This window comes from Scyliorhinus torazame, chromosome 17 (genome assembly GCF_047496885.1).
Source record: "Scyliorhinus torazame isolate Kashiwa2021f chromosome 17, sScyTor2.1, whole genome shotgun sequence".
Lineage (NCBI taxonomy): Eukaryota > Metazoa > Chordata > Chondrichthyes > Carcharhiniformes > Scyliorhinidae > Scyliorhinus > Scyliorhinus torazame.
In genome coordinates, this window is record NC_092723.1 from 182324639 (window position 1) to 182349099 (window position 24461).

General features: G+C 47.0%; 1 protein-coding gene across 8 annotated transcripts in view; it reads right to left on the reverse strand.

The window, feature by feature from the left end:
- Positions 1–17360, reverse strand: part of mrtfba (myocardin related transcription factor Ba) — a 324052-nt gene extending 306692 nt beyond the window's left edge. For 7 of the 8 annotated variants that reach the window (XM_072481794.1, XM_072481799.1, XM_072481798.1 and 4 more), the window contains exon 1: positions 17241–17360. The gene's annotated coding sequence lies outside the window, so the exon portion shown is untranslated. The remainder of the gene's footprint in view (positions 1–17240) is intronic. The other variant, XM_072481793.1, reaches the window with a different exon arrangement.
- Between the last annotated feature and the right edge of the window lie 7101 nt (positions 17361–24461).

A 24461-nucleotide genomic window follows, 5' to 3' on the forward strand; every position in this document is an offset into this window, starting at 1 on the left:
AAGCAAGTCAAAGTCCATTTATAGCTTCTTCCTAACCCTAATCCCCCTCCCCCCACTCACTCTCCTACCCCCATTTACTCCCCTGACTGTCCCCCCCCCCCATTGGTGCTGTGTACCCCCACTGTTGCCAGGCACGCTCTCCTGTAGGAGGCACGCCACGGCCCCCTTCTGACACTTTACCTTCTGGCGCTAGCTTACCCGCTAATGTGGTGGCCCCCCTGCTGGGGTCAGCTATAAGTCTATCCTTCGCCCGCTATCGGGTCTCCCCTCCTGCCGATCTCCTCATCCTCGAGTATTTCCGTCTTCAGAGCGAGGCAGTGCAGTCCCGCGCAAAGTGTCTCTCCGGTTCATTTAAGTCCCTTCGGGTGATCTGCTCATCGCGGTTTCTGCTGCTGTTTTTCCAGCCCGTTTTCCAGGACAAATTTGTCAGCATCCACAGGGATCGTGAAGAAATGCTCCCTGCCTGGAACGTGACCCAGAGTTTAGCCGGGTACAGCATCCCAAATTTGACTTTGTTTTTGTACAAGACTGCCTTCACCCTGTTGAACTCTGCCCGGCGCTTGGCCAGGTCAGCCCCAATGTCTTGGTTCTGGTGTCCTTCCCAATTGCAAGTTCTTGTCTGCTGACCCAGCGCAGGATTCTTTCTCGGTCTTGGTACCGGTGCATTTTGGCGAATATTGCCCTCAGCTGCTCTCCAGCCTTGGATTTAGGGCTACCATTCATTCAAAATAGCTACAACTTGTCCTTCAAGCTGCAACACATTAATGGGGAGGTAGAGTGGCCAAGGGAAAGAAAAGGAAGCACATCCTGTACTCTCATCTCACCACCTCGTGGAACATCCTGCCCATCTGCCCAAAGATCTGCATGAGAATCACAAGATCACCATTGGCAGAAACTCATGACCCTGAGCAGATGTCATTCCCAAATAGATGGACAGCAACAAGGGGAATTCTCCCAATGTTTTATCTAAGTGAACTTGAATTCTCTTTTTGAAATGAAAAATGAATGAAATGAAAATCGCTTGTCACAAGTAGGCTTCAAATGAAGTTACTGTGAAAAGCCCCTAGTTGCCACATTCCGGCGCCTGTTCGGGGAGGCTGTTACGGGAAACGAACCGTGCTGCTGGCCTGCCTTGGTCTGCTTTCAAAGCCAGCGATTTAGCCCTGTGCTAAAGTTTTATTGTGTCATTTGTTAAATGTCACCTCAACGTTTAAGCATTGCAGCCACCTGTGCACCAATGTGCATTTATATAGGGTGTAAAACAAGTTAATTGAAATGGCACAACTTAAACAAAATATCAAACCAACAAACTAAAGGGGCAGCCCCTTGAAGTTGCATTTTATATTGCGCCTTCACAATCTCGGCCCACAATCAATTAATTACTTGTGAAATGTAGCCACTGTTGTCTTGTAGGGAAATATCTCAGCCAAAGTGTGCAGCAGGCACTAAATACAAAAGCAAGAATTAATTTCTAAATTTGTACAACACATTGCCATTTCTTTTCTAACTAAAATAAAAAGTTTGTCAAAATTTTTAGTTTACTGAATACATAACCATAACATGTGTTAAACACGCAAGGAGCAGAATTAGAATCAATACCTGTCTTTCCTAACTTGATTCGATTAACATGTTGAATGAGGCACCAGTGTGAAGATTGTAAAGACCAACACTCATATTAAGGTTCAAGTTTTCAATGTTTGCATTTTCAGGAACTCCAATAAAACACTTTCCTTGCCACAATCTGTCTGATTCTTATGTACTGTTAGAAAGAGGGTCTGCACTATCATTCAGTGGAGTTCACAGAAATACAATACTGACTGTGCTATAATTAGAACCTATCATTTACTATTTATCTTATTCCTGTAAATGTGTATGCCAACATTCTCCCATTACACATCCTGAGAATGACAACTCAAACTGGCATATGGTTCCACATGTGGTGGCAGTATCTTGCCAAGCAATGATCCTTGAACAAAGAGAATTGATAAGGCTATTCTGGCCTATTCCAATTCAACCGGCAACCTACTTTTAAACATAACGTTATGTTATTATGTTTACTGTAGCATTAAAAGCAGAATTTGCCATTTTTCAAGTTCAAATTTATATACAACAAACAGATTTAAAACTGGTATGGACTTGAAAAGGTAGGAATTACCCCCAGGTCACTCACAAAATACATTTTAACCCCACAGCTGTAGAATCTAAAATGAAGGTACAATTCAGCAGTAGATTAATGCTATTTTCCTTTAATTCCACTGCCACTAAACGCCAACCCGGATTTCAATAGTAAGTAATGAGGCTGTGCTGCAATCTGTTGAACTCATCTAGACAGCTGATGATTTTCAGTAAACCTTTGAAATATGAAGATTTTTATTGGAGGCTTATGGGGAACCCATCAGTGCAAGCCAGCACTGTTTGTACTTGCATTCTCCAGCATTGCACAGTTGTCTTTTCACCTTACAGCACTGTGCAATTGTGTGCAGTGATTGTTCCTCAATATTCTGGACTATAAAGAAACCGAATTAGATTGCACCATTGGAACAGGATTAAATTGCCGTCTATCTCATCATCCTATCTCTTATTAGAAATAATTTTAAAATGTTCGGCACAGTGGCTCACACTGTTGCTTCACAGCGCCAGGGTCCCAGGTTTGATTCCCGGCTTGGGCCACCGTCTGTGCGGAGTCTGTACGTTCTCCCCGTGTCTGCATGGGTTTCCTCCGGGTGCTCCGGTTTCCTCCCACAAGTCCCGAAAGCCGTGATTGTTAGGTGAATCGGACATTGAATTCTCCCTCAGTGTACCCGAACAGGCGCCGGAGTGTGGCGCTAGGGGATTTTCACAGTAACTTCATTGCAGTGTTAATGTAAGCCTACTTGCAACGCTAATAATAAAGATTATGTTTACTGGACTTCCGGTGGCGGCCATGACCTGCTAGGTCGCACGTTCACGGCAGCTCCCACCGAGGTCGGTATTTCGGGCCGCTCAATGGGACGGCGGCGGCATTTGGAGGCTGAGACGGACGCGGGAGAGGTTCCTCCCGGTGTTGCATGGAGAGAACAAGGAGTGGGACTGGCAGACGCGCAAACGCGGGGGAAAAGGTAGAGAAGGTCCGGCAAGACAAAATGGTGGCCGGAGAAGATCGGGAGGTGTGGGCCCAAGAACAACAAGAATTCTTTAAAAACTGCTTTATGGAGCTTAAAACGGAGATGTTGGCCTCCATGGAGAAGATTGTGGTGGCCCAGAAGGCGCAGGAGAAGGAGATCAAGGAGGTGAGGAGGAAGGTGGCGGAGAATGAGGACGAGATCCTGGGCCTGGCGGTGAAGGTGGAGGCGTACGAGGCGCTACATAAGAGATGGCAAGAGATGCTAGATGACCTTGAGTACAAGTCTTGGAGCCATAATCTGCGGATCTTGGGCCTTCCCCAAGGAGCGGACGCGAACACGTACGTGACCACGCTGTTGGGGACGCTGATGGGCGCCTTCCCGCGGCCCTTGGAGTTGGATGGGGTGCACAGGGTCCTCACCAGAAAGCCGAGGGTGCACGAGCCACCGAGGGCGATGGTGGTACGGTTTCATCGTTTGACAGACCAGGAGCGTGTCCTGCGGTGGGCGAAGAAAGTGCGGACCAGTAAGTGGGAGAACAGCGAGATCCACATCTACCAGGACTTGGGAGCCGAGTTGGCGAGAAGGCGTGCGGGGTTCAACCGGGCTAAGCGGTCCTCCACAGCAAAGGGGTGAAGTTTGGGCTCCTTCATCCGGCGAGACTTTGGGTAACATACCAGGACAGGCACCATTACTTTGATACGCCGGATGAGACGTGGTTGTTCATCAGGCACGAGAAGCTGGACCTCAACTAAGGGACTGTAGTATGGGGGTGAAATGTGCGGGTGGGGGTGGACCTGGGGTAAGATGGCGGGTAAAGCATAAGATTATTTGCTTGTCTGCTCCAGTTTGGTTGGTGGTTTTGTGGTTTTTGTTCTGTTCTTCAGGGGTTTGATTTTAGGGGGCGGGAAACACCCGGGAAGGGTTGTCCAGCACACGGGAAGGTCCCGGTTGGCGCTTGCCCCTCTACCCTGTGGGAGGGGGGAGTTCGGTGGTCCGAAGGAGGCAACATGTTAAGGGTCAGCATATAGGGGCGGGAGCAGCCGGGGTCAGCATAGGTGAGCTGACTCACGGAAGTATAGTGGGGGGGGGGGGGGAGAAATCAGAGCTAAGCGGATGCTTGGCAGAGAGGGGGATGGGGTGGGGGAGGGGTGATGCTGTGCTGACTGAAGGGGAGCCAGGCGAGGGGAATGGATGGAGAGTCGGGCTGGGGGGCCGCCGAGGGGAGGGCTGGAATCGGGAGGCGGGGGCACGTGGCTGACCGAAAAAGGGAGATGGTTAGTCGGCAGGATGGGGGGTGTGGCCAACCCCCCAACCAGGCTGATCACGTGGAACGCGAGGGGCCTGAATGGGCCGGTCAAGAGGTCCTGAGTGTTCTTGCATTTAAAGGGGGTGAAGGCGGATGTGGCCATGTTGCAAGAGACGCACTTAAAGCTCGCGGACCAGACGAGGCTAAAGAAAGGATGGGTGGGACAGGTGTTTCACTCGGGGTTAGACTCAAAGACCAGGCGGGTGGCAATTTTGGTTAGTAAACGAGTGGCATTTGAGGCGGGGAGCTATCGTGGCGGACAAGGGGGGCAGGTACATAATGGTGAGTGGCAAGCTGCAGGGGGCCCGGGCGGTGCTAGTGAATGTGTATGCCCCAAACTGGGACAATGCGGACTTCATGAGGCGCGTGTTGGGTAGGATCCCGGACTTGGAGTCAAGTAACCTGATTATGGGAGGGGACTTTAATACGGTCCTGGACCCGATTTTGGACCATTCCAAGTCCAGGTCGGGAAAGAGGCCGGCAACGGCCAGGGCCCTTTGGGAGTTCATGGACCAGATTGGGGGGTGGGGGGTGGGGGGTTTGGACCCGAGGAGGTTTGCGCGGCCACGGGCGAAGGAGGTCTCCTATTTCTCCCACGTCCATAAAGTCTATTCGTGGATAGACTTTTGTGTTGAGTAGGGCGCTGATCCAGAGGGTGGAGGGGGTTGAATACTCGGCCATTGCGGTCTCGGACCATGCCCCGCACTGGGTGGACCGGCAGCTGGGGGTGGAGCGGGATCAGCACCCTCTCTGGAGACTGGATGTGGGGCTGCTGGCGGATGAGGTGTGTGGGCGGATAGGGAGGAGCATTGAGAACTATGTGGGAGTGAATGACACAGGGGAGGTAATGGTAGCAGTGGTGTGGGAGGCTTTGAAGGCGGTCGTTAGGGGAGAGTTAATCTCCATCAGGTCCCACAGAGAGGAGAGGGCGGAGAGGGAGAGGCTGGTTGGTGAGATACTCCGGGTAGACAGGAGATACACGGAGGCCCCAGAGCGGGGGGGGTTGCTGAACGAACGCCAGAAACTTCAGGCGGTGTTCGACTTGTTGACCACGGGGAAGGCGGAGGCACAGTTAAGGAAAGTGAAAGGGGCGGTCTACGAGTATGGGGAGAAGGCGAGTAGGATGCTGGTGCAACAGCTGCGCAAGAGAGAGGCGGCTAGAGAGATTGGGGGAGTGTGAGATAAGGAGGGCAACATTGTGCTGAGCCCAGAGAGGGTCAATGAAGTCTTCAGGGAGTTCTACGTGAAGTTATACGAGTCGGAACCTTTTGGGGAGGGAGAAGAGATGAGGCAGTTTATGGACCGGTTGACGTTCCCGAGGGTGGAAGTGGAGCGGGTGGAGGGATTGGGGGCCCCAATTGAGTTGGAGGAGGTAGTCAGGGGGCTGGCAAGCATGCATTCGGGCAAGGCCCCGGGTCCGGATGGCATTCCTCTACGCGGATGACCTGTTGTTGTACATTTCGGACCCGCTAGAGGGGATGGGGCAGGTCATGCGGATCCTGAGGGACTTTGGGAGCTTGTCGGGGTATAAATTGAACATGGGGAAGAGTGAGCTGTTCGTGGTCCACGCTAGGGGCCAGGAGGAGAGACTGAGGGAGCTCCAACTCAAGATAGTGGAGAGGAGCTTTCGGTACTTGGGGATACAAGTGGCCAGGAACTGGGATGCCCTGCACAGGCTCAACTTAACCCGGCTCGTGGAGCAGATGGAGGGAGAATTTAAAAGGTGGGATATGCTCCCGCTTTCCCTGGTGGGACGGGTGCAGACTGCGAAGATGACGGTTCTCCCCAGGTTCCTCTTCGTCTTTCAGTGCCTCCCCATTTTCATCTGCAGCCAATGTGATGATGATTAAGAAGTGGATGATGGAGGAGGGGGCGGCATCATGCAAAGGCACCAGCCTCGGGGTACTAGTCACGGCTCCGCTGCCGTTCTCACCGGCGCGATACACCACAAGTCCAGTTGTGACAGCGGCACTGAGGATTTGGGGGCAGTGGAGGAGACACAGCAGGAGGGGGGGGGACATCTGTGTGGACCCTGATACGGAATAACCATAGATTTGCTGCAGGTAGGATGGATGGGGGGTTCCAAGGCTGGTATAGGGCAGGTATTAGGAGGATGGGGGACCTGTTTATAGATGGGAGACCTGTTTATAGATGGGACTTTCCCTAGCATGCAGGCGCTGGAGAAGTTCGACCTACCCCCGGGGAATGCGTTCAGGTACCTCCAGGTTCGGGACTGTCTTAGAAAACAAGTGGGGACATTTCCACTGCTGCCTCCTGCCAGGGTGGTGTCTGGCATCTGGGTTGGGGAGGGGAAGGTGTCGGACATATATCAGGAGCTGCAGGAGGTGGAGGAAGCCTCAGTGGAGGAGTTGAAGGGCAAGTGGGAGGAGGAGCTGGGTGAGGAGCTGGATGAGGGCCTGTGGGCCGACGCCCTGGGCAGGGTGAACTCCTCCTCATCCATGTGCCAGGCTCAGCTTAATTCAGTTTAAGGTGGTGCATCGGGCGCATATAACGGCGGCAAGAATGAGTAAGTTTTTTGGGGTGGAGGACAGGTGCCCGAGATGTGCAGGGAGTCCGGTGAACCATGCCCATATGTTTTGGGCATGCCCGGCACTTAAAGAATTCTGGCAGGGGTTTGCAAGGGTGATGTCTCGGATTTTGGACACTCGGGTGAAGGAGAGTCCAACAGTAGCGATATTTGGGGTGTCGGAGGATCCGGGAGTGCAGGAGGTGAAAGAGGCCGAGGTACTGGCTTTTGCCTCCCTGGTAGCCCGGAGACGGATCTTGTTAATGTGGAGGGACTCGAAACCCCCAAGTGTGGAGACCTGGGTTAGCGATTGATGCACAATCAATACTCTCGAGACAAAGAGGAGTCATATCTAATCGGCTTTAATCAGCTAGAACTGTACCCAGCAGCGATGCAGAAAGTGAAGGCTGCTGGGATGGCATCGGTTCTTATACCCCGCCTCTCAGGGCGGGGCTATGTACATTATCCAATGGTAGACCCCTCGGTCTAGCCAATGGTCATTCACCTCTCAGGTACTGCAATACCTGGTATTACCACAGCGATATGGCGGGGTTCCTCAGCCTGGAGCGAATAAAGTTCGCCTTGAGAGGGTCCTTGATGGGGTTCTCCCGACGGTGGCAACCTTTCCTTGACTTTCTAGGGGAACAGTAATTGTCAGCAGCAGCAGCATCCTGGGGGTTGGGGGAGGGGGAACTGTTGATATAATGTAAGTTTTATATGAAGACAACACCCACCTTGTTTTGTTTAATAATTCTGGTTTATTTCTATTATTATTTGTACTTCTATCTTTGTTATGTAAAAATGTTGGTTGGAAAAGCTTTAATAAAATATTTATTTTTAAAAAAAGATTATGTTTACTATCCTCAGAAATGGAGTGTTATGTAATTGCTCCTTTCAAATAACAGGCATACAAACAAAATGATGAAACCAATAGCGGTTTCCATGATTACAGGCAAATTGCTATTAGTCCAAAGTTAAGCCCCCAACATATTTTGTAAATTCTTTATCTGTAGCTTTTGATAATCAGCTTGAGGATCCAAACCTTTATCCAAATTTTCCTAACATCTATATCATTGCGAGTGTGTGTTTATGTGCCATCAGAACTATTAAAAATTAAAGCAATAATTTGCAAGACAGAGCTTTACCAAGTAATACTGACATGTTCAGAGAAAAATCAGTTTATCTATTCTATAGTGTGTCAGCCACGGTACAGTGGCAGCATCACCCGAAGCTCGATCACAAACTAGACTAGCATTCCTACAAAGTATCAACGGAGTGTCACAGTGACAGCGGTGCATCACAGTGACAGAGGTGCATGAGACTTCAAACCAAGGTGCATCTGCCCTCTCACGTGGATATAAAAGATCCCATGGTGCTATTCTGAAGAACACAGGAGTTCTCTCAAGTGCCCTCACCAACATGCTATAAAACAATGATCTGGCCATGATCACATTGCTGCTTGTAAAGCCTTGCTGTGCCCAAATAGGCTGCCACATTTCCTACATTACAAACATTACCATAATCTAAATAGATTGCAAAGCGCTTTGGGACATGCAGAGATCATAAAAGCTTGGAAATGCAGGTGGCTCTTTTATTTTTTTCAGTGTAAAGTTAATTTCCACAAGGGCCAGTTAGCTTGGTCGGTTAGATGGTTAGCATGTGGTTCAGAATAACGCCAACGATGCAGGTTAGATTCCTGTTCTGGCTGAGACAGATTTGGGCCACCACTGACAAAAAGATCAGTCAGGTTGAGCATCAGCAGGCAATGAGTCAAGGATCTGCCTTCTGGCAGAGCACAGATGAACGAACGATACGCATGATAAAATCTCCACTATGCCTATCTATTTACAGACCATCAAACTGCCTAAACTAACCAATAAATGCAAAAAATATGATAAGGACAAACAAAATCAACAATAGATTTCTATTGTTTTGTTATTAATGCTTATGTTTCATTTGAATCTCTATGATAGCAGTCAGGCCACAATCTTTCTCTGCTCCCTTCCTCAACACCTCGGCCCTTTCCGAAAATGTCTACAACATTCCTATGGATTAATGCAAGCTAACCAACATTTTCAGTCGTTTGAAATTTCCAAGTAATTCATGGAAATTGGATTGAGGCAATCACTGCCATATTAATAAAAAGTGGCAACCTTCAATATTACAATTTTATCTTTGAAAAAATTACTTGGGGAATTTTCACAGTTCAAATACATCAACTAAACAGCAATGTAAAAAAAAAAATTATGTATTTGGAAATCTTACCTTCTAGCTGCAACTAAGCTATAATGACAGGATGGTGTTTTCTATATTACCAGGTTTCTTTACACAATGGTAAACTCAAACAAGACATTACAGTATTTCTGAATGGAAGGTATCTTGACCATTCAATGAAATAAAAAATAGTTAAAAAAGATAGCCCTGCATCTGATGAAAACAAAAATGACCTCAAATCACCAGTCCAGTGCACCAGATCCATAAATTAGTTTGAAACCCTAGGAAGTCTTTCCAACATCGTCCGTCTGTACGATTATCTTTGAGTCCACGTTAATGATAGGCAATACATCAACCACTGGCTTGGCTGTGTACAGATTCCACATAAAAGACTCAAACGTTTGTCTGAATTCGATAGACCTGGCCCCTACCAATCCAAGGGCAAGAAAGGCAACGTTGATAACAAAATGTCATTTGGTCCCATGGAAATTCACTGTCTTCCACAGAAGACAAGTTCCTGCTTCGGTTTGAGATGGGTGCCAAAAGCAGATTCCTGGACCACGTCGCGCCGAAAACATGATTTTGTTCCCACTGACATCCACTTTTGTTTTGCTAATAACCACACTATTTGGATGCATTAAGAGAAATATTATTGCAAAACTTCCTCCTCTGCTACCTGATACACAGGCATGTGATACAATAAACCTACCTTAAATTAGAGAATAGTTATAGCCATTAAATAAGTTTAAAACCTCTTTATATCAGGAATTAAAATTCCTCTCTAGAAACAAACTAAATATTTAGGAGCAAACAACAACTTTATTGCTTATGATACATTTTGTACGTTGTCCAGATTTGATGTCACAAATGACATTCCATGAGGAATTAAGTCATTGTATGGTAACTGATAAAATTGTGGTTGCTTATCTTCGCATTTATTTGAGTAACATGCAAATCGAGAAAAAAATCAACTAGACTGCATTACAATGGTGACTATACATCAAAAGAACTTAATTGGCTGCAAAACACTTTCGGACATCCTGAGATATAATAATAATAACCTCTATTGTCACAAGTAGGCTTACAAGTTACTGTGAAAAGTCCCTAGTTGCCACACTCCGGCACCTGTTCGGGTACACGGAGGGAGAATTCAGAATGTCCAATTCACCTAACAGCACACCTTTCGGGACTTGTGGCAGGAAACCGGAGCACCCGGAGGAAACCCATGTATACACAGGGAGAACATGCAGACTCCACCCAAGCCGGGAATTGAACCTGGGATCCTGGAGCTGTGAAGCAACAGTGCTACCCACTGTGCTACCCACTATTGAAAGCCACCAGCTACCATCAAAATCCTGGGAGTTACCATTGAGCAGAAACTGAACTGGATATATAAATACTGTGGCTACTAGATCATGTCACAGGCTTGGAATTCTGCAGGGAATAACTCTCCCGACTCCCCGAAGCCCATTAACAATCTACAAAGCATAAGTCAGGAGTGTGATGTAATACTCCCCACTTTGCCTGAGTGGCCGCAGCTCTTTTGATTGGCACGTCATATATCACCTTCCAACATTCACTCCCTCCACCACCCACACAGTAAGAAGTCTTACAACACCCACACAGTGGCAGCAGTGTAACCATCTACAGGGGCTGGTCTAGCACAGTGGGCTAAACAGCTGGCTTGTAATGCAGAACAATGCCAGCAGCATTGTTCAATTTCCGTACCGGCCTCCCCGAGCAGGTGCCGGAATGTGGCGACTTGGGGCTTTTCACAGTAACTTCATTGAAGCAGACTTGTGACCATAAGCGATTATTATTTCAAGATACACAAGATACAACACCTTCCCCACCCAGAAGGACAAAGGCAGCAGATACAGAGGAACACCACCACCTGCAAGCTCCCCTCCAAGTCACACACTATGCTGACTTGGAAATATATCAGTGTTTCTTCACTGTCGCTGGGTCAAAATCTTGGAATTCCTTCCCTAATAGCACTGTGGATGCACTTACACCATGTGGACTGCTGCTGATCAAGGCAGCAACTCATCACCACCCTCTCAAGGGCAATTAGGGATGGGCAATAAAAACTGTCCTAGCCAGCGAAGCACACATCCCATGAAAGAGTCTCGCTTTCCTTATCTATTTCCAGTTATTGTAACAGAATGAGTCATAGTTATGAAACATTAATTTTGTTAACTGGTGTTATTCACCCCTATGAGTGTTCTTCACACCGTTTCAAGATCATAAATAACCAGAATTTTAAACTCTAGCCAATGCCAAAAAATACTGCAGGAGTAAATTAATTACAAACCCCTCAAATGCAGGAATTATATATCTATATTAATGGCCAGTTTAGAGGACTACATTCACAGTAAAAAGCACAGAATTTAGAAGTGTTATTCGCTATAGCTATGATGCTGTCCCAGGAGTGGAAAAATGCCAATGGGGCCTCTCAGGACTGTGACATTTTGTTTATTCCAGAGGTCCTGGACCTTCTCTTATGGATTAGAATTGTGGTTCTGACAAGGTCCTTGCAAGATTGTACATTTGGTCGTAACCACAATTTTAAATAAAACAATCAACTATACGCCAATCAAGAGAAGCCTGAAGGTAACAGCAATAATAGAATTTGTCCACTTCACACAAGGTTGAATGAAATCTTAAATGTTCTGTACTTTATTAAGGAACAGTTCAACTAATGAAATATACCATACAATAAAATGAGAACTAAAAAGGGAAGGGTGCTTCAAGCTGTTGCAATATTAGAACATAGAACTGTACAGCACAGTACAGGCCCTTCGGCCCACGATGTTGTGCCGAACTAGTCTGAAACTAAGATCAAATCAACCTACTGCCAATCATTCTAGTGCACTCCATATGCCTATCCAATAACCGCTTGAAAGTTCCTAAAGTGTCCGACTCCACTACCATAGCTGGGAGTGCGTTCCACGCCCCAACCACTCTGAGTAAAGAACCTACCTCTGACATCCCTCCTATATCTTCCACCATGAACCTTATAGTTACGCCGCCTTGTAATAGCTACATCCACCCGAGGAAAAAGTCGCTGAACGTCCACTCTATCTATCCCTCTCATCATCTTATACACCTCTCATCCTCCTTCGCTCCAATGAGAAAAGCCCTAGCTCCCTCAACCTTTCCTCATAAGACCTACCCTCCAATCCAGGCAGCATCCTGGAAAATCTCCTTTGCAGCCTTTCCAATGCTTCCACATCCTTCCTATAATGAGGTGACCAGAACTGCACACAATACTCCAAATGTGGTCTAACCAAGGTCTTGTACAGTTAAGGCATAATCTCACGGCTCTTAAACTCAATCCCCCTGTGAATAAATGCTAACACACTATAGGCTTTCTTCACGGCTCTATCCACTTGGGTGGCAACTTTCAGAGATCTATGGACATGAACTCCAAGATCTCTCTGCTCCTCCACATTCTTCAGAACCCTGCCGTTAACCCTGTAATCCACATTCAAACTTGTCCTACCAAAATGAATCACCTCACACTTATCAGGGTTAAACTCCATCTGCCACTTTTCAGCCCAGCTCTGTATCCTATCAATGTCTCTTTGCAACCTACAACGGCCCTCCACATTATCCACTACTCCACCAATCTTGGTGTCATCAGCAAATTTACTAACCCAACCTTCAACTCCATCATCCAAGTCATTGATAAAAATCACAAATAGCAGAGGACCCAGCACTGATCCCTGTGGTACACTGCTGGTGACTGGGCTCCAGGATGAAAATTTACCATCTACCACCACCCTCTGTCTTCTATGTGATAGCCAGTTACTGATCCAATCGGCCAAATTTCCCTCTATGCCATGCCTCCTTACTTTCTGCATGAGCCGACCATGGGACACCTTATCAAACGCCTTACTAAAATCCATGTACACGACATCAACTGCTCTACCTTCATCTATGTACTTAGTTACCTCCTCAAAGAATACAATCAAACTTGTGAGGCAAGACTTACCCCTCACAAATCCGTGCTGACTATCCTGGATTAAGCTGTATCTTTCCAAATGATTATAAATCCTATCCCTCAGGACCCTTTCCAATAATTTACCTATGACTGAAGTGAGACTAACCGGCCTATAATTCCCAGGGTTATACCTATTCCCTTTCTTGAACAAGGGGACAACATTCACCTCTCTCCAGTTTTCTGGCACTATTCCTGTAGACAGTGAGGACATAAAGATCAAAGCCAAAGGCTCTGCAATCTCATCCCACGCCTCCCAAAGAATCCTAGGATATATCCCATCAGGCCCAGGGGACTTATCTATCCTCAGGCTTCTCAAAATTTCTAACACATCTTCCTTCCGAATTTCCACCTCCTCAAGCCTACCAGCCTGTATCGCACTATCCTCCTCAACATGGCCCGTCTCCTTTGTGAACACTGAAGAAAAGTATTCATTTAGGGCCTCTCCTATATCTTCAGACTCCATGCACATGTTCCCACTACTGTCATTGACCGGCCCTAACTTCACCTTGGTCATTCTTTTATTCCTCACATCAGTGTAAAAAGCCCTGGGGTTTTCCTTGATCCTACCCGCCAAGGACATCTCATTCCCCCTCCCAGCTCTCCTAAGCCCTTTCTTGAGCTCCTTCCTAGCTATCTTGTATCCCTCAAATGCCGTAACTGAACCTTCCTTTCTCATCCTTACATAAGCCCCCTTCTTCCACTTGCCAAGACATTCAACCTCTTTTGCAAACCATGGTTCCCTCACTCAACCATTTCCTCCCTGCCTGACAGGGACATACATGTCAAGGACACGCAGTATTCGCTCCTTGAACAAGCTCCACATCTCAATTATGCCTATCCCTAACAGTTCCTGTTTCCATCTTATGCTCTCCAATTCTTGCCTAATCGCATCGTAATTACCCTTCCCCCAGTTAAAAACCTTGCCCTGCCGTATGTTCCTATCCCTCTCCATTGCTGTAGTGAAAGTCACAAAATTGTGGTCACTATCTCCAAAGTGCTCTCCCATAACCAAATCTAACACTTGGCTCGGTTCATTACCCTTTACCAAATCCAATGTGGCCCCGCCTTTTGTCGATCTATCCACATATTGTGTGAGGAAACCCTCCTGCACACACTGGATAAAAACAGCCCCATCCAAACTATTCGAATTATAGCGGTTTCAATCAATATTTGGAAAGTTAAAGTCACCCATGACAACTATCCTGTGATTACCGCACCTATCCAGAATATGCATTGCAATCTTTTCCTCCACATCTGTTACTGTTTGGGGGCCTATAGAAAACTCCGAACAAAGTGACCGCTCCTTTCCTATTTCTAACTTCAGCCCACACTATCTCAGTAGACAGATCCTCCTCAAACTGCCTTTCTGCAGCTATCATACTCTCCTTGATTAACAATGCTACTCCTCCACCTCTTTTATCACAATCCCTAATCTTACTGAAACATCTAAACCCCGGGACCTCCAACAACCATTCCTGCCCCTGTTCTATCCACGTCTCCGTAATGGCCACAACATCGTAGTCCCAGGTACCAATCCATGCTTCAAGCTCACCAACCTTATTCCTGATGCTCCTCGCATTGAAGTAGACACACTTCAAACCACCTTCATGCCTGTAGGTCCACTCTTGTGACCTTGGTACCTTCCTCAGTACTAGCATATCCTCAACATCCTGAACTCCAGCAATGCTATCTCCTGGACTACAAATCAGTTTCCCATCCCCCTGCCAAATTAGTTTAAACCCCCTCGAAGAGCTGTAGCAAATTTCCCTCCCAGGACATTGGTGCCCCTCTGGTTCAGGTGTAACCCGTCCTGTTCGTACAGGTCCCACCTTCACCAGAATATGCTCCAATTATCCAAGCAACTGAAATCCTCCCTCCTACACCATCCTGTAGCCACGTGTTTAACTGCACTCTCTCCCTGTTCCTCACCTCGCTAGCACGTGGCACTGGCAGCTATATTCTGCTATAACTGAACATATATATTATTCTACATACTTTGTTACATGCATGTTCCCTAGAAGTACTATTATGCAACTTAACTCGAACTCACTTAACTGTGTTACGGCATAAATATCAGTAAGACACTCGTTAAAACTAGACAAATCCAGCAAACAGAATCACAGAACTGTTGCAGCGCAGGAGGCCATTCAGTCCATAATGTATGCACCAGCTCTCCAAATGAGCAATTCACTTTGTACCATTCTCTTGCCTTCTCTAGACCTTTATCATTCTGCTTGCTCTTTTAATCACTTTTATTAAATCAGGTAAAGGGGGGAAATGGGGAAGACTGGGCCAGTGAGGGCCCTCCCGCCCCCCCCCCCCAAACACACAGCCCCAGAAACCTGCCCTGGCGACAGCACAGTGGTTAGCACAGTTGCTTCACAGCACCAGGGTCCCAGGTTCGATTCCTGGCTTGGGTCACTGTCTGTGCGGAGTCTGCACGGGTTTCCTCCGGGTGCTCCGGTTTCCTCCCACAAAGTCCCGAAAGACACAGTCCAAAGATGTGCAGGTTAGGTGGATTGGCCATGCTAAATTACCTTTAGTGTGTCCAGAAAAAAGGTTGGGTGGGGTTACGGGGATAAGCTGGAGGTGCGGGCTTGGGTAGGATGCTGTTTCCAATAACCGGTGCAGACTCGATGGGCCAAATGGCCTCCTTCGGTACTGTAAATTCTATGATTCTATGTTTAAAAACCCTGCCCCACCACATCCCCAACTGTCACCCCCCCCCCCTCCTCCCCATACGCCCCTCTAAACCCCCTCCGGTTCCGGTGCCCCTCTAAACCCCCTCCGGTGCCCCTCAAAACCCCCTCTGGTTCCGGTGCCCCTCTAAACCCCCTCCGGTGCCCCTCAAAACCCCCTCTGGTGCCCCTCTAAACCCCCTCCGGTTCCGGTGCCCCTCTAAACCCCCTCCGGTTCCGGTGCCCCTCTAAACCCCCTCCGGTGCCCCTCAAAACCCCCTCTGGTGCCCCTCTAAACCCCCTCCGGTGCCCCTCTAAACCCCCTCCGGTTCCGGTGCCCCTCTAAACCCCCTCCGGTGCCCCTCAAAACCCCCTCTGGTGCCCCTCTAAACCCCCTCCGGTGCCCCTCTAAACCCCCTCTGGTTCCGGTGCCCCTCTAAACCCACTCCGGTGCCCCTCAAAACCCCCTCTGGTTCGGGTGCCCCTCTAAACCCCCTCCGGTTCCGGTGCCCCTCTAAACCCCCTCTGGTGCCCCTCAAAACCCCCTCTGGTGCCCCTCAAAACCCCCTCCGGTGCCCCTCTAAACCCCCTCTGGTTCCGGTGCCCCTCTAAACCCCCTCCGGTGCCCCTCTAAACCCCCTCCGGTTCCGGTGCCCCTCTAAACCCCCTCCGGTGCCCCTCTAAACCCCCTCTGGTGCCCCTCTAAACCCCCTCCGGTTCCGGTGCCCCTCTAAACCCCCTCCGGTGCCCCTCTAAACCCCCTCCGGTGCCCCTCTAAACCCCCTCCGGTGCCCCTCTAAACCCCCTCTGGTTCCGGTGCCCCTCTAAACCCCCTCCGGTGCCCCTCAAAACCCCCTCTGGTTCCGGTGCCCTTCTAAACCCCCTCTGGTGCCCCTCTAAACCCCCTCCAGTGCCCCTCTAAACCCCCTCTGGTGCCCCTCTAAACCCCCTCCGGTGCCCCTCTAAACCCCCTCCGGTGCCCCTCTAAACCCCCTCCAGTGCCCCTCTAAACCCCCTCTGGTGCCCCTCTAAACCCCCTCCAGTGCCCCTCTAAACCCCCTCTGGTGCCCCTCTAAACCCCCTCCGGTGCCCCTCTAAACCCCCTCCGGTGCCCCTCTAAACCCTCTCCCCAAAACCCCTCCCCTCAAACACTCTCCCCTTCCCCTCAAACCCCCCTCCCCCCAAAACCCCATTCCCCTCAAAATCCCCTTTCCTCTCAGACCCTCTCCCCGAATCACAGCGCTGGCTGCACCATCCGTCGCCATGGAAACGTTTACTGAGGCGCAGAGAGAGAGGGGGGGTGGTGGAGAGGGAGGGGTGCCGTCAGTCCGCAGCCCCTGCCGGCCAGCCCAGCCAGGCCAGGTCGGGGGAAGGGGAGGGGGTTCCCGGCCGGGTCTCCACTCACCTGGACTCTGAGGGACATCCGCCCGCATCCGGAGGCGGCAGCTGTCAGCCGGCCGGCGCTCGTTCACTCCCGCAACCCCCCGCGCGCTATGCAGATGAGTTCCCATGACCTGACGTCAGCGCATGCCTGACGTATGTGCGTAACGCCCCGTCCCGCGGCGAACCGCGGCTGCGCGTTGGGATGGGGAAGAGCACGTGGTTCGTCTCCAGAATGTTGCAAAATATACTGCAGAGGAGGAGGCATTGAAGCTCAGTCTGCAGGAGACTGCAGTGTGCGACCCTGCTGAAATGGCAGAGCAACGTTAAATACCATTCTCATTCAACATTTCTCTGTAACCAGATATAAAAAATGGTAAAACAAAAGCTTATTTGGTTGATTGTGAAGTTTCACCTAATTGACTAATGAATATTTGTACTCTCCAATTGGTGTGGGGAGACAGTGTGTCTGTCACAGGGATGTGTGTGTTGGCCGACGAAAGGCTGGAACATGGGAAAGTCAGCAGATAGCGCCTCCAGGAATAATCTTTGACAGAGTAATCCAGATTCGAAACGTTTGCTCTGTTCTCCCTCCACAGGTACTGTTGGACCTGCTCACATTGTGCAGCATTTCCATAGAATCATTGGATTTACAGTGTAGAACGAGTACATTTGGCCCATCGAGTCTGCACCAGCCCTTAGGAAAGAGCACCCCACTTAAGCCCAGGCCTCCACCCTATCCCCGTAATCCAGCAATCCCACCTAACCTTTTTTGGCATTAAGGGCAATTTATCATGGCCAATCCACCTAACCTGCACATCTTTGGACTGTGGGAGAAAACCGGAGCACCCGGAGGAAACCCATGTAGATACGGGGAGAACGTGCAGACTCCGCATAGACAATGACCCAAGCCGGGAATCGAACCTGGGACCCTGGAGCTGTGAAACAAATGTGCTAACCACTGTGTTACCGTGCCGCCCCTTTTTCTGTTTCAGGTTCCAGCATCTGCAGTAGTTTGCTTTTAATCATAGATTTATAGTTGGCAACCTGAAAAATACTGCTGGAAATCTGAAATAAAAACAGAAAGTGCTAGAAACACTCAGCGGGTTGAGCAGCATCTGTGGACAGAGAAAGAGGTTTTGAGATAAAATAGGACTTCTTCGATGAAGTCATATCTGACTCAGAATGTGAATGTCTTCAATATTGTAACTGCAAGGAGCGTTACACCTGAGCTGCTACAGACTTCAAATGACGTTAAATGCAACTTTTAAATTTTAACGTGAAAATTGCACTCCAGTTCAAATTTTGCAAGGCTTTCTGTATTATCAGTAAATACCAATTATAAAACTCATAAATAGTATGTAAATGAGTGAGAATGTAAGAAACTCAACCTTACAACAGGTGATCAATGGACTTTAAAACAAAATGCAAAGTATAGCAAACATTCAATTTTTTTCTGTAAATTGAGGAACCCTGCATTTTGCAACATATTGCAATTATTTGTGTATTGAAATGTGCATAATTGTGTGACCTTTTCATTTTTTAAAAAACCTTATTTTCATTTGAATGATTGTCTATAACTTACAATTTATGGTTGCCTGTTTTATATCACCGTCACAATTTGGCAGCCATCACCACAATGTTTTTGAATAAACCAGTTATCGCTCTATCTATCTTGGAGAGTGCTGCTGCTTCTGATATTTTCCAAACTGTTCAAGATGCATTCTCCAGATTTCAATCCGGACTCGCAGTACAAACAAGGCATTTAAAAAAACTGAAATCCAAACTTTTCACTTCAAAGTAATTTTCTGGATTTAATTTTTCCAATCTATTAATCTTGTTATCACTTCTATAAAATCGCCTCTTGGGCATCTTCTTTAGGGACTGCTTTAGCACAGTGGGCTAAACTGCTGGCTTGTAATGCAGAGCAAGGCAGCAGCGCGGGTTCAATTCCCGTACCAGCCACCCCGAACAGGCGCCGGAATGTGGCAACTAGGGTCTTTTCACAGTAACTTCACTGAAGCCTACTTGTGACAATAAGCGATTATTATTATTCAACGCTGACAGCCCCAAATTTCTTCAATCGTCCTTTTTTGTAAATTACCCTAAACACACCAATCAGCTTTGTGGTTCTACTCTGCAGTCTTTCCACTGCAGTACAAGATGAATATGCAAAGGATACTCCTCCCGCATGGTTTGAAATGTCTTCATTGATAGTGTAAAACTTTAGGGAGCCTGAACCTTACTTAATCTCAAAACCTGACATATTTTTCTTGTGAAAAAAAGGTAAACCAATGGAAATGCTAATTTTAAAAACTCAAGCTGTTTATTTTCTCCATTGCATGAACTCCTGGCCTTATCCTAATGACTCATCCTTTCCCTTTCTCGTTTCTAGCTCACAGCAGGCTTAGTTTCTGCACACTCTCACTTTCTGCTGTTTGTGTTTCACGAATCTATTTACCTCAAACGACTAGGGACTTTTCACAGTAACTTCATTTGAAGCCCACTTGTGACATTAAGCGATTGTCATTTCATTTCATTTTTCTTAAAATATTAAAAACTATATCACCTGCCCTGTACAAAGGCCATACTGCACAAAGTGTTAGAATGTTACGACTGGTTATTCTATTCTGTGAACAATGGAGAGATTGGAGGTCTGGTGCTGTGTTAGGGGAACATACCCCAACATCAACTTTCAAGATAAGAAAGGTCAGAATGGGAAATAAGGTGGAGAATTTGATGGAGAAAGAAATAATGCTGACTAAACAAATGCAGTTTTGGACATCATCCTAGCTATGAGATTGCACTTGCAAAATAAGTATTTTCCTGTGTTACATGACATTGAGGCTAACACAGTATGTTCACTACTTGTCTCAGCACTAAATGTCCCACTACTGAAGCCATCATCTTTCAGCTTTTGCTTGTGAAGAATGAGGGATTGGGTAACTGTCTCCCCTTCCCCCAGCCTGAATTCTTTATTATTTTAAAGTTTGGAAGGGGCATTTAATTTTGGGGACCAATGTGTTTACATGAGATTATCAATTTTTTAAAAAACACTATGGAAGTAACATTCTCAATACACCTTGATTTTACGTACAGGGTCATAAAATAGAAAGTACCATTCATAGTCAACATCTTTTCTCAAAGGTAATGGAGTCTAAAACTAGAGGGCATAGGTTTAAGGTGAGAGGGGAAAGATACAAAAGGGTCCAGAAGGGCAATTGTTTCACACACAGGGTGTCTGGAACGAGTTGCCAGAGGAAGTAGTAGAGGAGGGTAAAATTTTGTCTTTTAAAAAGCATTTAGACAAGCCCAGCAAACCATGTCCACATGTTTTGGGCATGCCCGAAGCTTAGAGGGTTTTGGCATGGTTTTGCTATAGCAATGTCCAAGGTGCTAGACACGCGTGCCAAGTCCGGAGATAGCGATCTTTGGAGTGCCAGAAGATCCGGGAGTTCAGGGAGTAAAAGAGGCCGACGTTTTGGCCTTTGCCTCCCTGGTAGCCCGGAGACGGATCCTTTTAATGTGGAGGGACTCGAAGCCCCCGAGTGTGGAGACTTGGGTCAGTGACATGGCTGGGTTTCTCAGGCTGGAGAAAATAAAGTTTGCCTTGAGAGGGTCAATGTTGGGGTTCTCTCGGAGGTGGCAGCCGTTCCTCGACCTTCTCGGGGAAAATTAAAATGTCGGCAGAAGTAGCATTCCGGGGGGGGGGGGGGGGGGGGGGGGCGGGTTGGTGCAATATGGCTGAGGGATGTATAGAAGGGGTTGGGTGGGTAATGTCTTTTTTGACCATGTTGATGTTTATGTTATTGCGGTGTTATCGTTATAAAAATTTTGCAAATACTTCAATAAAAATATTTTTTTTAAAAAGCATTTAGACAGTTTCACAGGAAAGCTGGGTATAGAGAGCCAAATCTGGCCAATTGGGACTAGCTTAGTAGTAAAAACTGGGCGGCATGGACAAGTTGGGCCGAACGGCCTGTTTTCATGCTGTAAACCTCTATGACTATGACACAAAATAACTCATTCACTTTTGCTCTTCCCCATATATGTTAAAAAGATCTCATAATAAAGCGGCTCCTCATCTTATGTAATTAATGTCATGCACAACTTTCCAAAGGCAGTCACTTCATTAAGAACAATGAATCGACTCCTCAATTTACAGATTTAGATGGGATTGTAATTTGAGCCCTGATGTATATGTATTCAATAATCTGATGCTAATACAGCCCAATTGCTCCGGTTCAGTGATAGATTTAACAGACCAAATTACAGGGACTCCCCCACCTCTTGTCGAGAATCACTATCATTCCGGTGGTGAATGAAAACATGAAATTGCAAATGGTTTAGCTTGTGATTTACTTTTTGGTACAAGTCACTAGTGAAAGTGATTTTTCTAAATGTAGGGAGCACACAGGATTTGGTTTTGCCAGAAAACCTTGCGCGGGGGGAGCTCACATTACGGAATTGAAAGGTTGAAAGACATTCCTACAAGAACCACAAGAAGGTCATGAGAAGCGGGTGGGAGTCGGCCATTTGGTCCCTTGAACCTGCTTCATCGTTCAATCAGGTCATGGCTGATCTGACAGCGGTCTGAACTCCCCCATTCCTTCCTGTGCCCCGTAACCCTTGACCCCCCCCTTGTCAATCAAAAATCTGACTAAGTCAGCCTTGAATATTTTCAACGACCCAGCCTCCACTAATCTTGTTGGAAGATAATTCCAAACACGAACAACTCTCTGAGAGAAAGAAATTCTCCTTTTCTCCACCTTTTCTAAAAAATATTTTTATTAAGGCATTTATATATAGATACGCCAAGCACACAACACAACAAAAGAGAGCAAACAGGAATTGAAATAACAAATAAATATCTAACACTCCACCGTCCTCCCTCCCTGCAGCTACCCTCCACGTCCCCTCCCTCCTTTCCATGCCCCAAAACATGTGACCTTATCTCCACCTTAATAAGGTAACATAGATGACATGTCATAAGATTTCTGTTTTCTATCAATACATTTAGCTGGCTTGTAATGCAGAACAAGGCCAGCAGCGCGGGTTCAATTCCCGTACTGGCCTCTCCGAACAGGCGCCGGAATGTGGCGACTAGGGGCTTTTCACAGTAACTTCATTGAAGCCTACATGTGACAATATGCGATTATTATTATTATTATTACAGTGTGGCTGGGTCAATACTGCTATATTACCTTATGTCACAGACTCTCATTTACTACCATCAATGTTAAAGAATGGGATTTAATGTCATTTTGATGATAACGTCCTGCCCATCAGCAATTATCTTGAGAAAAAATTGTAGCTATTGTGTAAAACCGTGAAAAATATTGTCCACGCATTAATTCAAGTTAAAAGATGATTGATTGTGGACAGGAAATTGTTGATAGCTTCTAAGAAATATAGAATATACCATATCGAAAACACTGTCCTTGACTACTGAATTCCTCTTAGTTGTGCAAGACTGCCAGTCTGCATTCTTCGAATACCCACTCCTTGCAAAGCAATATAACATCGGATGGCCATCAGAACAATCTGGTTTCATTTATATTTACTCTCCTTTCATCCCTCACAACTGCCGAGGTCAATCTGTCTTCACTAGAATTGCTTCTGGCTGTCTTATGTCACTTAATATACAAAGGCACAAAGTAATTGTGTAATCCACTCAGTATAAGTCCATGGACTATTGTACGGTCCGTTGAAACAATTCACTGAATCTTACACATCACAACAATTCTCAAGGTGACATTGGAATGGAGGTTTGTCCTTCAAAGCTACATTACTTCTTGAACAATAAAAACAAAGCAATCACTTGGTCATACCCAACCTGGGTATTGCCAAAAAAAGAAATGCTGTTGAAGCTTTTCACCTTGTACTCATCAGGACAGATGCAAGAATATCAATTTCAAAGAGAACAACAATTTAGATGCATGACAAAAGGCTGTTAAATGGTTGGCAAGTGGACTCTGATTGGTCAAAGCATTGCCATGGAGAATGCAGCAAGCTGAAAAAGAAAGGCCCGCTGTTAAAGCTTTTTGTCTTGTGGTTCTAAACTTCTCTCATCAGGTGCATCATCTTGGTTCTATCTCAGGATAACTGCTCTAAGGCAAAGTGTCCACCAATCAGAATCCACTCTGATTAAGGGGAGGCAGTAGCATAGTGGTATTATCGCTGGACTAGTAATCCAGAATCATGCTCTGGAGACCTGGGTTCGAATTCCCGCATGGCAGATGGTGAAATTTGAATTCAATAAAAATCTGGAATTAAAACCATTGTCGATTATCGTTAAAAAAAAACCCATCTGGTTCACTAATGTCCTTTAGGGAAGGAAATCTGTCATCCTTACCTGGTCTGGCCTACACGTGATTCCAGATTGTTGCTAACTTTTGGTTGGTTCAATTGGCTCTGTTTTATAATCTTTGCTCTCGAGTCGCCAGGTATCTTTATGATACCGCCACGAGGTTCAAGTTCAAGTAATGATCAATAACTCAATACACCAATTAGTAAGATTCAAATCAAAGCACATTTATTATATACAGTAATTTGCTACCCATGCATAAATTCTACTTCTAAGCTACTTCTACAACTAACAGGCCTATACTTAGCTTCGGACTGGCCCACCAGGTCAGGGGAACAAATGGCCTTTTGTTCGGGTTCTGAGTCTGCGGGATTCAAAAGCTGGTATGCATTGGTAGCTAGGAGCGCCTATCTCGTAGCGAGTGTTGACTTAAGACTTACGGTCTTTTGGCGGAAGCCGAACAGGTCACTGTCAAGGGTTGGTTCGCGTTGCTGAGTGACCCTGTCAAGAAGGACGATTTGAACTCAGGGGCTTAACTTTATAGTTCCCAGGGACTTCCCGCCTTTCGGGGCGGACCCCGTACCTGGTTCCAAGTGATTGGACTTCGTTCCAATCGCTTGGTTCGATTTCTCCAATACTGGAGCGGTTCCCTGATCGATGGGCGGTCTTGAGGTGTCTGTTAACCTCTTTTGTGTTGGCTCCTGCTGGCGCCGAGGAGTCTGGCTTGGCCTTGTTTATCCCAAATGTTTCGATTGTTCCCGGGGATCGCTCATTAGTATGTAGATGGCTGCTACATTATTATGCAGATGGCTGCTTGTATCGATGCTGTCTGGGCTTTTGCAGAGTTTAATACACAATAAACTTGCACTGCTAGTTTCTGCCTGTGTTGGCTGAATTTCCCTTCAGCCTTTGCTGTTCTCCATTTTACGTCAGGAGTTG